The 14,439-nt window shown below is 34.2% G+C and overlaps 1 protein-coding gene across 5 annotated transcripts in view; it reads right to left on the bottom strand.

The window, feature by feature from the left end:
• Positions 1-14,235, bottom strand: part of LOC149793100 (uncharacterized) — a 47,071-nt gene extending 32,836 nt beyond the window's left edge. For 2 of the 5 annotated variants that reach the window (XM_089967007.1, XM_089967004.1), the window contains exon 1: positions 11,106-11,235. The gene's annotated coding sequence lies outside the window, so the exon portion shown is untranslated. Of the gene's footprint in view, positions 1-1,214; positions 1,345-11,105; positions 11,236-14,157 lie in introns of those variants that run through there. The other 3 variants (XM_089967006.1, XM_089967008.1, XM_089967005.1) reach the window with 3 other exon arrangements.
• Between the last annotated feature and the right edge of the window lie 204 nt (positions 14,236-14,439).

Here is a 14,439-nt window from a genome sequence, read left to right as displayed (position 1 = left end):
ATTCCATTTAATGGTTTATTTATGCGATTGTGCTTGATTGCAACAAAGATTATCATCTGACACACGCTTTGGCTTCTTGTAACAAACATTATCGTCACACAAATATTTGTACTTCATCGTAACATAGGTTATCATGATACATACGTTTATGCCTCATTACAGGAAAGATTATCATCAGAAACACGTTTGTGCTTCATTGCAACATAATTTATCATCACACAAACGCTTTTGCTTCATCGTAACAAAGGTTATTATCATGTACGAATGAGAATAGCTTAAACGTGAAACCTCCATACACAAAGAGTGGTAAACAAAAACAAAAATTGAATGCATTCTGATAATGATCTAAGCCAGTGTCTGGAAATATTTTCTATCCAAGTCAAAGGCATGTTTACTGTAAATCTGTACTAAATATATTTTAAATTGAATGAAAAATTGACTTTGCCACAGTGTCAAAAATATTTTGATTAAAAAAGTATCTATTTGCTGAAGTCATCATGGAAAGTATATGAAATCAGACAACATAGCAATGAGCAAGAAGTTTAAGCTTATATGAAGCTTTCTCGCCCAACTCGCAAATCCGGCAATCTTCAGACAGTATCAATGCATACAAGTCTTTGCTGAGCTATTTTTATTTCTTATTAATCGGCCGCTTTGTTGCTAGATTTCGCTCGCACAAATCTGTTGCTTTATTGCTAAGATTGTATGTTCTTATATGCTACTTTGTTGCTGTGAGTTTGTGTTCTTTCTAATCTGTCGCTTTTTTTCTAAGAGTTTGCGTTCGCACAAATATGTTACTTTATTTCTAAGATTTTGTTGTCCTCACTAATCTGTCACTTTTTTTCTAAGATTTTGTGTCCTCACTAATCTGTCGTTTTATTGTTAATATCTACGCATTATGTAGCTATGTCTGTTATCAATGGATGCATACTCTAACCCAGGCTCATTAGCATAATTTCTAACCATGTATTGACTTTACGTTTTAACGGCAAAATCAGTGTACAGTTTCTCAAGATATGTACATGAAAGGACAACACGAATGAGGGTGTCTCATCTTGCCGATAAATATCAACTTATGATCATCGTTCAGCATTAAAAAAATTCTTCAGTGTTACGAAATCTTAGTTTTCGTTTAAATTCTCTCTCTCTCTCTCTCTCGTTTTAACAAAATGAAAATCAATCATAAAAATCACAAATTGTAAAAAGCGACTTACCTGTGGGATTCTATTCCTACTCTGTCATGATACGATCTATTCAACTGATGGTTTACCTGAGTAACGTCAACTCATATCATTGCACTTCGCAGATTTTACAATGAGAATAATTATCATTTGCAAACAAAAAATCGTATTAAAGTACAAATTGAAGATCGGCACTACTTCGGCATTCGAATCTAAATTCCTTGCACTCTCTACTATAGTTACCTGCATTGTTATGTAAACAGGGGATGAAAAGAAAGATAAATACGTTTCAATCAGAATACAACAGAATTGCTATGAACATTGCGTTATGCTTGGTGTCAGTTCATATAGACAGCTACGTAGCTCACCAGTTCACCGTGTTGCCATGTTCCAGGGAATCTCTCGAAACAGCAAGGTATGAAAACTTCATACTGTGTTATCTACCCGATGTCATTTATTTATGTGTATTATAAACCCAAGGTATTGTTACATAGTTTATCAACAGGTATTATCCAATTACTTTTCTACTTGAAAATTACATAGAAAACCAGACCACTCTGTCCAGTCTGGATGAGATATGGTTAAAAAGCTTTCCTATGTCCATGTATGGAAAGATAAATCTTCTCTCCTTATATATATATATATATATATATATATATATATATATATATATATATATATATATATATATATATATATATATATATATATATATATATATATATATATGTGTGTGTGTGTGTGTGTGTGTGTGTGCTCATTTGAAGGTCATATTAGCCTTTCTCTTTACGAGATAGGTCATCATGACAAAAATTAAAATGTTTGCTCATTAAATATGTATGCACTGTCATAATTGTATTCACAAGTTAACGTTCACGTAGAAAATTATTGAGACAAGGTTAAAGATTGTATCGGCAAGAGTGGGCGGCATTATATATGGTTGTGACCGAATAACATTTAAGCGAACGAGAGTACAACCATTGGAAGATGGACTTCGTTTATGTTATTTATGCTGAAGAGAGTGAAACCATTGAAAGGCCTACTTCGTTTATGTAAAGTTTTTAAAAATGAATTGTCAAATATTAGAATGAAATTCAGGTTTAAACCATTCTTAGTTATGATTAACGCAAGAATGGCCGGCCTTAAAGCAAGTCGAGAAAGGCGGTTGTCTCTGGCAAAAAAAGAAAATAATACTTCACTAACTTTACCGACTGGGCCCCGCTGCCAGCGTGGCACCTTAGACCTCCTAAATTATAATGAATGCAGATAGAATTAGTATTATTACACGGCACGTTTTCTTTTTATATTTTCTACAAGACAACCAAACATTCCTGTATATTCTCTTTCATTAATTCTTCCATAGCCACTAGATGTAAAAAGGCCGGTCTATTTACCGAGTGTTACGCGATAATTAGGAGCCACAGTAGATCTGCTAGCATCGTTTAACCATTGTACAGACATATTAATTTGCTGCACACACCTTATTTACAAAGCTGAACTCCTTCATTAACCTGTCTCTATTAGGTAATATGAGTAGTATCTAATTAATCCGATTCGTCTAACTCCATTCCACCTTAATCTGATCCATCTAGCTCTATATCACTTGAATCCGATCCGATAACTCCTTACCAGCTTAACCCGATCCGTCTAACTCCTTACCACCTTAATCCGATCAGTCGAATTCCATACCACATTCGTCCGATTCATCTGACTCTAAAACACTTTAATCCGATCCGTCTAACTCCATACCACCTTAATTGTATCCTTCTAATTCCATACCACCTTATTTTTTCCGTCTAGCTCCATACCACATTAATCCGATTCGTCTAACTCGTTACCACCTTAGTCCGACAGGTCTAACCCTTTATCACCCTAAATAATCATACATATAACCTTTTGGATGACGCTAAATAGCCTAACAGTGCTGATGCACCGTAAAAATACAATCGATGAATCAAACAACCTTACCACTCTAATCCGATCCGTCTAACTCCATATCACCTTAATCCGATCCGTCTAATTATATGCCACCTTAATCCGATCCGTCTAACTCCATACCCCCTTAATCCGATCCGTCTAACTCCATGCCACCTTAATCCGATCCGTCTAACTCCATACCACCTTAGTCCGAACTGTCTTACTCTATACCACCATAATCCTATCTAACTCGATACCACCTTAATCCAGTCTAACTCCATACCACCTTACTCCGATCCGTCTAACTCCATACCATCTTAGTCCGATTCGTCTAACTCCATACCACCTTAATCCGATCTAACTCCATGCCACGTTAGCCCGATCTGTCTTACTCCATACCACCTTAATCCTATCTAACTCAATACCACCTTAATCCAATCTAATTCCATACCACCTTAATCCGATCCGTCTAATTCCATGCCACCTTAATCCGATCCGTCTAACTCCATACCAACTTAGTCCGATCTGTCTTACTCTATACCACCTTAATCCTTTCTAACTCGATACCACCTTACTCCAATCTAACTCCATACCACCTTAATCCGATCCGTCTAACTCCATACCATCTTAATCCGATTCGTGTAACTCCATACCACCTTAATCCGATCTGTCTAACTCCATACCACCTTAATCCGATCTAACTCCATACCGCCTTTCAACACCCTGTAAAGATTGCAATGATCATTTTAAAAGTATGCAAGACCATAAAGGCTGACAGTGTAATCGTACACACCAAATGATTATTAGCGAGATCATCAAGTCTTTTTTCCAATTAATTTGTTAGTTTATTAATTTATTTTATGAATTACCATTATTTGCAAAATATTTACCTAGCGTTTAACGTAGATCCGCACTTAATAGCCCCCAGGGTAAAATATAAAAATAACATTGGATTAGATACACAAATTATTATCAAATGTTACAAAAGCTATAACAAAAAGTCCAAACTGTTATGAAATGTTACAAAAACTATAGCAAATGGTACAATTGACATGAAATGTTACGAAACTACAACAAATAGTACAACTGACATAAAATGTTACAAAGCTACAACAAATAGTACAATTGACATGAAATGTTACACGACTACGACAAATAGTACAACTGACATGAAATGTTACACGACTACGACAAATAGTACAACTGACATGAAATGTTACACGACTACGACAAATAGTACAACTGACATGAAATGACAAATAGTACAACTGACATGAAATGTTACACGACTACGACAAATAGTACAACTGACATGAAATGTTACACGACTACGACAAATGGTACAACTGACATGAAATGTTACAAAGCTACAACAAATAGTACAATTGACATAAAATGTTACACGACTACGACAAATAGTACAACTGACATAAAATGTTACAAAGCTACAACAAATAGTACAATTGACATAAAATGTTACAAAGCTACAACAAATAGTACAATTGACATGAAATGTTACAAAGCTGCAACAAATAGTACAATTGACATAAAATGTTACAAAGCTACAACAAATAGTACAACTGACATGAAATGTTACAAAGCTACAACAAATAGTACAACTGACATAAAATGTTACAAAGCTACAACAAATAGTACAACTGACATGAAATGTTACAAAGCTACAACAAATAGTACAAATGACATAAAATGTTACACGACTACGACAAATGGTACAACTGACATAAAATGTTACAAAGCTACAACAAATAGTACAAATGACATAAAATGTTACACGACTACGACAAATGGTACAACTGACATGAAATGTTACAAAATTACAACAAATAGTACAATTGACATGAAATGTTACAAAACTACAACAAATAGTACAACTGACATGAAATGTTACAAAACTACAACAAATAGTACAACTGACATAAAATGTTGCAAAGCTACAACAAATAGTACAACTGACATGAAATGTTACAAAGCTACAACAAATAGTACAACTGACATAAAATGTTACAAAGCTACAACAAATAGTACAATTGACATAAAATGTTACAAAGCTACAACAAATAGTACAACTGACATGAAATGTTACAAAGCTACAACAAATAGTACAAATGACATAAAATGTTACACGACTACGACAAATGGTACAACTGACATAAAATGTTACAAAGCTACAACAAATAGTACAAATGACATAAAATGTTACACGACTACGACAAATGGTACAACTGACATGAAATGTTACAAAATTACAACAAATAGTACAATTGACATGAAATGTTACAAAACTACAACAAATAGTACAACTGACATGAAATGTTACAAAACTACAACAAATAGTACAACTGACATGAAATGTTACAAAACTACAACAGATAGTACAATTGACATAAAATGTTACAAAACTACAACAAATAGTACAATTGACATGAAATGTTACAAAACTACAACAAATAGTACAATTGACATGAAATGTTACAAAATTACAACAAATAGTACAATTGACATGAAATGTTACAAAACTACAACAAATAGTACAAATTAATATTAGATGTTACAAAAGCCACATTATAATAGTACCAATTACTATGAAATGTTACGAAAACTATAACAAATACAATACATTAATATTGAATGTTACGAAATCAATAACAAATAGTATGAATTAATATATGTTACAAAACTTCAACATATAGTACAAATAAATATCAAATGTTGCAAAAATTATAACAAATACTAAAAATTAAAACAAATGTTATAATAGTTATAATAAATAGTGTAAAATAATATTTAAAAAATTAATAATATTACTATAAGTATAGCATAGAGTGAAAATTATTATTAAATATTGCTTACACTATAACAAACATTTTTATATGTATCGTTTGCAATTGACCATATAAAATGATATAATGGAAGTGACCATACAAAAATGTTATAATGGAAGTGACCATATGAAATGATATCATGGAAGTGACCATATGAAATGATATCATGGAAGTGACCATAGGAAATGATATCATGGAAGTGACCACATGAAATGGTATAATGGAAGTCACCATATAAAAATGATATAATGAAAGTGACCATAGGAAATGATATCATGGAAGTGACCATAGGAAATGATATCATGGAAGTGACCATAGGATATGATATCATTGCAGTGGCCAAAACATTTAGATCATTCCCTCGGCATTCAATATTTGAAAGCATTAAGTAATAGACAAACATCCATAATAAATAAATAAATACTGACAGGTAATAATGATGACAATGACAAAGGGGCATGTCACATAAGTTGACATGTATTCACGATGATAACGATAAAGGAGTATCTCGCATATGATGACAGATAATAATAATGATAATAACAAAGAGGCATGTCACATACGATGATATGTATCAAGGATTATAACGACAAAGGGGCATGTCGTATGCGATGTACTAGCTCAGTCTCCTGAATAAATGGCGGTTAGGCTTTATATGGTAAGTTAATGCAATACTATGATATCGATTTAGTTCGTAATGAATGTAGGATATCCAGTTAGAACTGGAAGGCCAGCCAGAAGCAATAACTATGAAGAAGTCTCCCAACATAATGGAATATATATTTCGTTATTGCCTATTTTTCTTTGACAGACAGTGATAAATAAAATTATTCCTTCTTCTTTTATTCCATCATTAATTTACACTGCAAATTTCAGTAAGGTTTGCGTTTTTTTAAATAAATATTATCAGATACTATCAAACATTATTTACAAAGCATACCTAAGGAGCAGGCTAATATATATATATATATATATATATATATATATATATATATATATATATATATATATATATATATATATATATATATATATATATATATATATATATATATATATATATAATATATAGCTTCAAAAATAGACATTAGAGTCGTACTTTCAAAACCTCAAACTTTGGCAGTAGTGTTTTTACTTCATTCCCAGTTTTTACAGAGCCGGAAAGTTCAAACTTCGGCAGTAATTTAGTTCGTTCATCAAATTTCAAGGTTTGACAGATACCGGACCATGAAATTTTGGAAAAATCTATATCACTGACATCGTGCTTCGGCTAACTGTAGAAGTTCTGAGAATTTGCACGTACGAACGTACATTTGTGAAGGCTTGAAAACATATTGATACTCTCATCTTCGATATCATTGTGTGTGTGTGTGTGTGTGTGTGTGTGTGTGTGTAAGGAAACAGATTTCATGAGATGATACGGTTCATTTATGGGTGGTAGTGATGACATCAATTTTCATGTTTTTAATCCTTCTAATGCGTCTCGGACGCGGAGAGTCGCGGGTTCGAACCTCGGCAGAGTAATACCAAAGACTTATAAACATGGTACTAACATCTGCTCACTAGGCGCTCAGCATTAAGAAGTTAGTGTTAGGACTGGTCGGCCCGGTGTCAGCATAATGTGACTGGGTGGGACATCACGCTATACGTCTGCGGCATGATGCCCCAGTGCTATACAAATTATAGACTGCCACACTGCAGACATCGTAGCGATATGACTGAAATATTGTTAAAGCGACTTTATAAATCCAATCACACACACAAATATCTACACACACACGCATTTAATAATTATAATGGCATTGGATGAATTAGTGGCTCTGACAGTGACCAGGAACGAACAATAGTTTTGCAAAATGGACACTATAAGAGGTGGCGGTGGTGGGGATGCCTGCACTGTCCATGTTTACTAGTCTTAATGCAAATCCGAAACAAATCTGAACACAACACCTGCTTACATTCCGGGGAAGCGAGTCTGCTTTTAGAACTTAGAACATCCACTTCATAACATGAATACATATCTGGATAGATTCCGTTGTAAGACAATCGTTTTACATTTGTTTAAAATTCCGTTGTTAGACAATCGTTTTATATTTGTTTAAGATTCCATTCTAAGGCAATCGTTTAACATTTGTTTAAGATTCCGCTGTAAGACAGCCTATTTACATTAGTTAAGATTCCTGTGTAAGAAAATCTTTTTATGTTAGTTTAAGATTGCTTTCGGGAGGGAATGTAGCTATGATCATAATAACAAAATAGATACATCAATATTAGCTGTATCACAAGTATGTTGGCGTCTGATTATAGAAAAGGGTGTAATAATTAGAACACTTCTTTATTCCGTATATTTACCAATATGCATACATGTTGTATAATTCAGAGTCTAGTTCAGAGAAATTATGGTTCAATACAAAATGTGAACATTTTCCCGTCAACATTGCTGTTTCCGGTTTTCATGTGGAAAAGCTATAAAATGAATGTAAGGATAATAACAACTCCGCAAGAAAAATCAATCCTGTAGACATACAATCAGGTCATAATATCAATAATGTACTGGTTTACAGCTATTTATCATTGTTCCAATTACCAAAGGCCGGCAAAGCGATCAGCTTGCTAGGAACGTAGTATTTTCATGCAAGGATGTCGATAAAAATGTATTTAGGAAAATAAAGCTGATAACTATTTAAGAACAATCTTTCATTTAGAAAATTTTCTTTTCAAAACATTGAATTAATTGTGATCCATGTAATAATATATTTAATCAAATTTTCAACTTAAACGTTCGGAAAAGAAGAGAAGCGCTATTCAGTAGTGTGTGCCACAAGCCCATACGATGGTTTCAAAATTAAACATTTTACGATGATGAACATAGATATGAATATAAAATAATATTTCATGACAAGGGTTGTATTCGCAGTATTAAATTCCCCTTTCTTTAATTCAACTACGATGCATTGTTCAAACGTTATAATGCAGTTGTATTTGTATATAAGATGTATTACTTTTTTCTGAAAAGGTATATTTACACAATACTAGTGAATTTATGTCAATGAAAAAGTAGTATCGTCTTTGATATAAATTGGAACATGCTTCAATAATCACTTAGGATTCACAATATGCGAGTTAAGGTATATTTATTATTAAAAAAACAATTAACATGAAATTAATCAAAGACAAGATGAAGGGCACTATATACTTTACTTTAATATTTAGATGAACTTGTTAGATTTTCATACCATAATTTTGTGAATCGAACGTTTACGTCCGTCGTGGGGTAGACATGTTACAAAATGTCTGTTTGTGGCACACGTGCTTTTCAAATCAAGTCTATATTACTAATTTTATTTTGTGGAAAGCTCAATGAGTTCCTTTTCAGAGAAATAAGCCAACTTAAATAATCTATTGTGATTGAGATTATTAGGTATGGAACACACCTATCAGCTGGATATTGATTGTCAAGTGAAATGTACTCAAGGTACCCGTGTCACTATAAATCATTCATGTCAGTGTATGACAATATCGAGTTGGTACTGTATGCTAATACATCAAGGAAATGTTTCGTTTCACGTTCAGATAAATAATTAAGAATATTAATCCAAAAGATAAACAAGACTTTGTTATGCCGGTGGATAATGGGTTTAATTCAGAAAGATACTAGACTTTGTTTCGCCAGTTGTTAATGAGTTAAATATTAAAATAAACCTTACGGTAGGAAGGTGCAGGACCGGATTACATGGTGGAAGGGGGGGGGGGTCTGTGGCTCACAGCGCACATGTCGCTCAGATGTTGGCTTAAAATTTAATGGAGGGCCTTAATGAGGGACTGTAAATTATGAGGTCTATACCCATTATAGCCACTGGAGTTTTACAGCCCTGGGAAGGGGGTATATTAACATGTTTCCTTAAGTATTTCATGTTTTAGTGACATAAAGAAACGCAGTAAACAATGTTTAGTCTATATAACGAAATTACCGTAAATATTCACTTATAAGTCGAGTCAAACTGCAACAACAAATATCATAATCTGCTATTGCATAATGTACATACATGTCAGGATTTATGTTGTTTGTTTCACTGATTCTTCCGAACAAATTGCACAGATCCTGATCTGCCGTTGCATGATCAGACGATAGATCAGGGTCTGTGCAGTTTGCAGTCGGACTCTTCTTATAAGCTTGTACACACGTTTTTACTTCAAGTCAATTCACGAACATGGTATGGACGTGTTTGGGGAAAGAATAAATTCCAGACTACACAATGGTATTTGTACCTTTCAGGTAACTGAATCTAACAAGTGGGTTGGTGTGAAGTGAGACACTTATGGCATCTATAGATGCTGATAATACGGAATGGAAACTTCTAATATTGGTACACTTCTAATATGGGTACACTTCTAATATGGGTACACTCATCTTGCTAAATCTATGGATTTTACACTGGCCAATAAATAAAAAATTCGTGTACGTTTTATTTACTTTTTCAACATTTTTGATAGATCTGGTTCATGAGCCGTAAATTTATTTTGACCCGGGCTTCCTCATTTTGGATACCACATATAAAGTATTAAACACAGGTTATTTACCTTTTCTATAAACAGTTAAATTTCAATCAGATATCTGTTCTTTTATCTATAGGGTTGATAAGCAGCGTCATTTGTTCAAAATGAGACCTAAATATTAATGTTTTGCAAGAGTAGGTAAGTTCAGAGTAAGGTATTTGAATTGTTAGCTTCACCAGAAAAACACGATCTGTATTGGCAAACAGCATACGGTTGTGTGTTCCGATTTTCATCCCTAGGGACTCAGAAAAGATACACGAACTTTTTAACTTCATATGCCAGTAACTTAATTTGAAGACACTTTAATTGAATGAAATAAACAAACATAAAACAAACAATTTCCCATGACGGTTAGTTTTGATTCAGCGTTAAGATATCTGTTCGCATCACTCACGAAAGTAAAACAATTCAACTGAACCAAAATTTATATTGATGTCGATATAAACAAATATATCGTGATCTGTAATAAGTAATTAATCAACACACACACACACACACACACACACACACGCACACACACACACCATGAACTATACATAAATGCAATAATCACTGCGTAAAATGTATTTTCGTGCTGTAATTATATACAAAAAACGTGGAAGCTAACCTGTCACCGCCACTGTCAACATTCCACACACACACGCTGTTTTTCGTGCTGTAATTATATACAAAAACATGGAAACTAACCTGTCACCGCCACTGTGCATGAAGAAACATCAGTGAGCTACTGGTAACTTACCTACATGAATTATGGTCGAGAGCGTAATAAAAGTCGGATTCTAGTAAGGTACTAACTTCTATTCAGCAAACAATACGTGGGGTTGTTTATAATTACCGTAGGTTCTCAGGTAAATGCCAGATGATAAAAGACATTAAACAGTCGTACGATCCAAACTGTGAGTAAAGAATATACATGACAATGGTATTCGAAAGATTTGAGTTTTGAACCAACACCCATTATTCGCAAAGCTAACACGACTGACTAATAACTTTCTTGTCTGTTCTAATCATCACAGATGTTACATTTTTTATTGAATAATAACTTTGTCCATTGTTAGAGCGGAACTTTTTCAAGGTTGCCAATCAGTTGCCCTTTTATATGGATCGCAGTCATGCTAAATACAAAATAGGTTATTTGCTAATTTTTTGACACTATTAACATTAATAGCGGGGCAATTGATTTTTATCGTCGACATATTTGTACTAAACACTGACACTTAGATTCGTATGCTGATGGACTGCCTACAAAATAGCATTACTTTGAAGTTCAGATTAGGAACGGAGGAAGGGTCCGGTGTTTCGGGACGTCCCCTCCCTCAAGTTAAAAAAATGTACATACACACAAACGTACATTCACTTATCACTTGAAATTTGACCATTCTTTTGATTATTATGTATTATGCAGACTTTGAGTAAGTAGACACATAGACTTTTGATTTGGTGCCCATTCGAGGAAAGTTAGGGCCCTTTTGAAATTTTGGAACCCCCAACCCCCAACTCTTCACTCGATCCGGCGCTGCCGATCTTACATAAAAAGGTAGATATGCTGTTTTCAAAACAGAATATATCTCAATGTCATTGCTTTGAATCAGAGACATATCTTACCTTTGGTGTAAACTGAGAACGGTTTCAAAATTACGGGGCTGAAAAGGGTAACTAACTGAAGTATAGTCCAGTTACTGATGTCCATTATACGCTTTTGCTCGTATTAATTTATGTGCGATGTCAGTATTTATATAAGGATTGGCTAATATATGTTTTGAGATTTTTTTACATTCTGTGCAAAATAACAATCTGCACTTTAAAATGCAATTGAATCTCTAAAATAAACGTATTTGATTCGAAAAATGAATCACACACAGTAGTCATTAAAAATCAATCACACACAGTAGTCATTAAAATGTATTGAATTTAGTTTGATATTACATAACCCTAAATGTCCGTGAGACCTAACCAGGAAACTGAAGTCATTATCCGCAAATAAGGAAATGTCAGCCTTAGCACAAACAAAATGTACACGCCAAACAGTTTTACTTTCTTCACCTAAAGGATTTATAACCAAACTACAGTTGCATAATCTTCTGTGGTTCCTCTAGTCCTAATTTGGCATTCTGTGCTTCAGTTTAGTATCTTGCATAAAATCGTGTGAAATATCATCTTCATGTACTAAATATTTTCGACTTCAATGCCTGATTGTCCAAATATTTATGTGGGGGTGGGGGATGACGACTTCCATGCCTGATAGTCCAAATATTTATGTGTGTGTGGGGCGGGATGACTACTTCCATGCCTGATAGTCCAAATATTTCTATGGGGGTGGGGGATGACGACTTCCATGCCTGATAGTCCAAATATTTCTGTCGGGGGGATGACGACTTCCATTCCTGATAGTCTAAATATTTATGTGTGGGGGAATACGACTTCCATGTCTGATAGCCTAAATATAGGTGTATGCAATCCGTGCTAGGATGCCACAATAACTCGTTTCTAGACAAATTGACTTAATTATTTGAACCTTAAAGTTCACATCAGTCTGAGTTCATAAGATGTTCTTATTCTCGTTGTTCCAGCCCTGCTATAGTCAAATAGTCAAATACTTATCGTTGTGTATTTATGTACTTAAATTGTTGACATTGTATAACATGCAGACTGTATTGTTCTCAATGCAATGCATGGGACACCATACACTACATTGATTGGTCACATGACTAGGCATGCCTACATCGATTGGTTGAACTGTGTAATGTGGTCATCGGGGAAGATTATAAATAGGAGTGCGCTGTCATTGTTACCGAGATAACTGATGAGTACAGTTGGCGCCAGAATTCAAAATTGCAGAAAATCAAGTGTCAAGTTAGTACGTTCTGAATCCTGTGAAATAGCAGACAACAATATCCAACAAACAAGAATATTATGCTTATTTCAAAAGAGATTGGGATAGTTGTCTCCCACCACATCTGATAACTCCCTCGTCCAGTTTATTTTATTCGAATTACAGAAACCGAGTTGAAAGCAGTGGCCATATCTATTATTTATTTAGTTAGCTATTTTACCATTCATTACATATTGTTAAATTGTTTTCGACTTTACGCTAATGATATGACCCCTCTTCACCCTACCTCCACTTTTGACCATATATAATACAACACTCTCCATTCCCATGTCCAGATACACGTGGGACCCTTAAGGGTTCTACAATATTTATGTGTGGTGAATGCGATTGTCATGCCTGATGATCTAAATATTTGTGTTACAATTTGTTTGGCTCTACCGGTATACCTCTGATTCTATCTCCGCTTCTTTTATATTATTATCACAGCCTACTAACTTTGACAGTTTACGTGTGAACATTTCCATGTGTCTCTATTCTGATAGCCCGACAGTTTAACAGTTTACTTCAAACAGTAAAGCGTTTTACAAAGCCACTTTCATCGCAACTGCAGCACGCCGACTTGTAAAATCTTTGCTTTCAGTGGTGCAAAACTTGGGACAAAGGTCACGTGTCATTGTGCTTTGTTAAATATGTGACACTTCTGAAAATTTTAAAAGGAGTTATTAGAGCAAGATCAAATGTGGAAAAATGAAAGAAAAAGCCGGAACATCGGAAGTATGTTGTCGTTCTTGAGCTATATTTGGAATAAAATAAAGAATTTACCTACTTCGTACCGACTGATGTTAAACGGTTCCGACAGCTTTTAGCTTACTATTCCGTCTTTCAGCCATTGCCTCCGTCATAGAAAGTTTCTTTACACTGAAAATTTAATGTAATTACCATATATCGGGAAATATAACATGAAAAAATGTCCGCTGTGCTAAAATGTTCACTCGCTCTCTCTCAGGGTGACTATACAGATATTTCCATAAATGGAAATATGATGACGAGACGCGACATGTCGAGTCCATGATCCGGATTTTCTGATGCTGACAAGAAAATGTGATCT

Source organism: Sinohyriopsis cumingii, chromosome 8, assembly GCF_028554795.1.
Source record: "Sinohyriopsis cumingii isolate HCF-2022 chromosome 8, ASM2855479v2, whole genome shotgun sequence".
In the NCBI taxonomy this organism is placed as follows: Eukaryota; Metazoa; Mollusca; class Bivalvia; order Unionida; family Unionidae; genus Sinohyriopsis; species Sinohyriopsis cumingii.
This window is presented reverse-complemented; position numbering and strand designations above follow the sequence as displayed.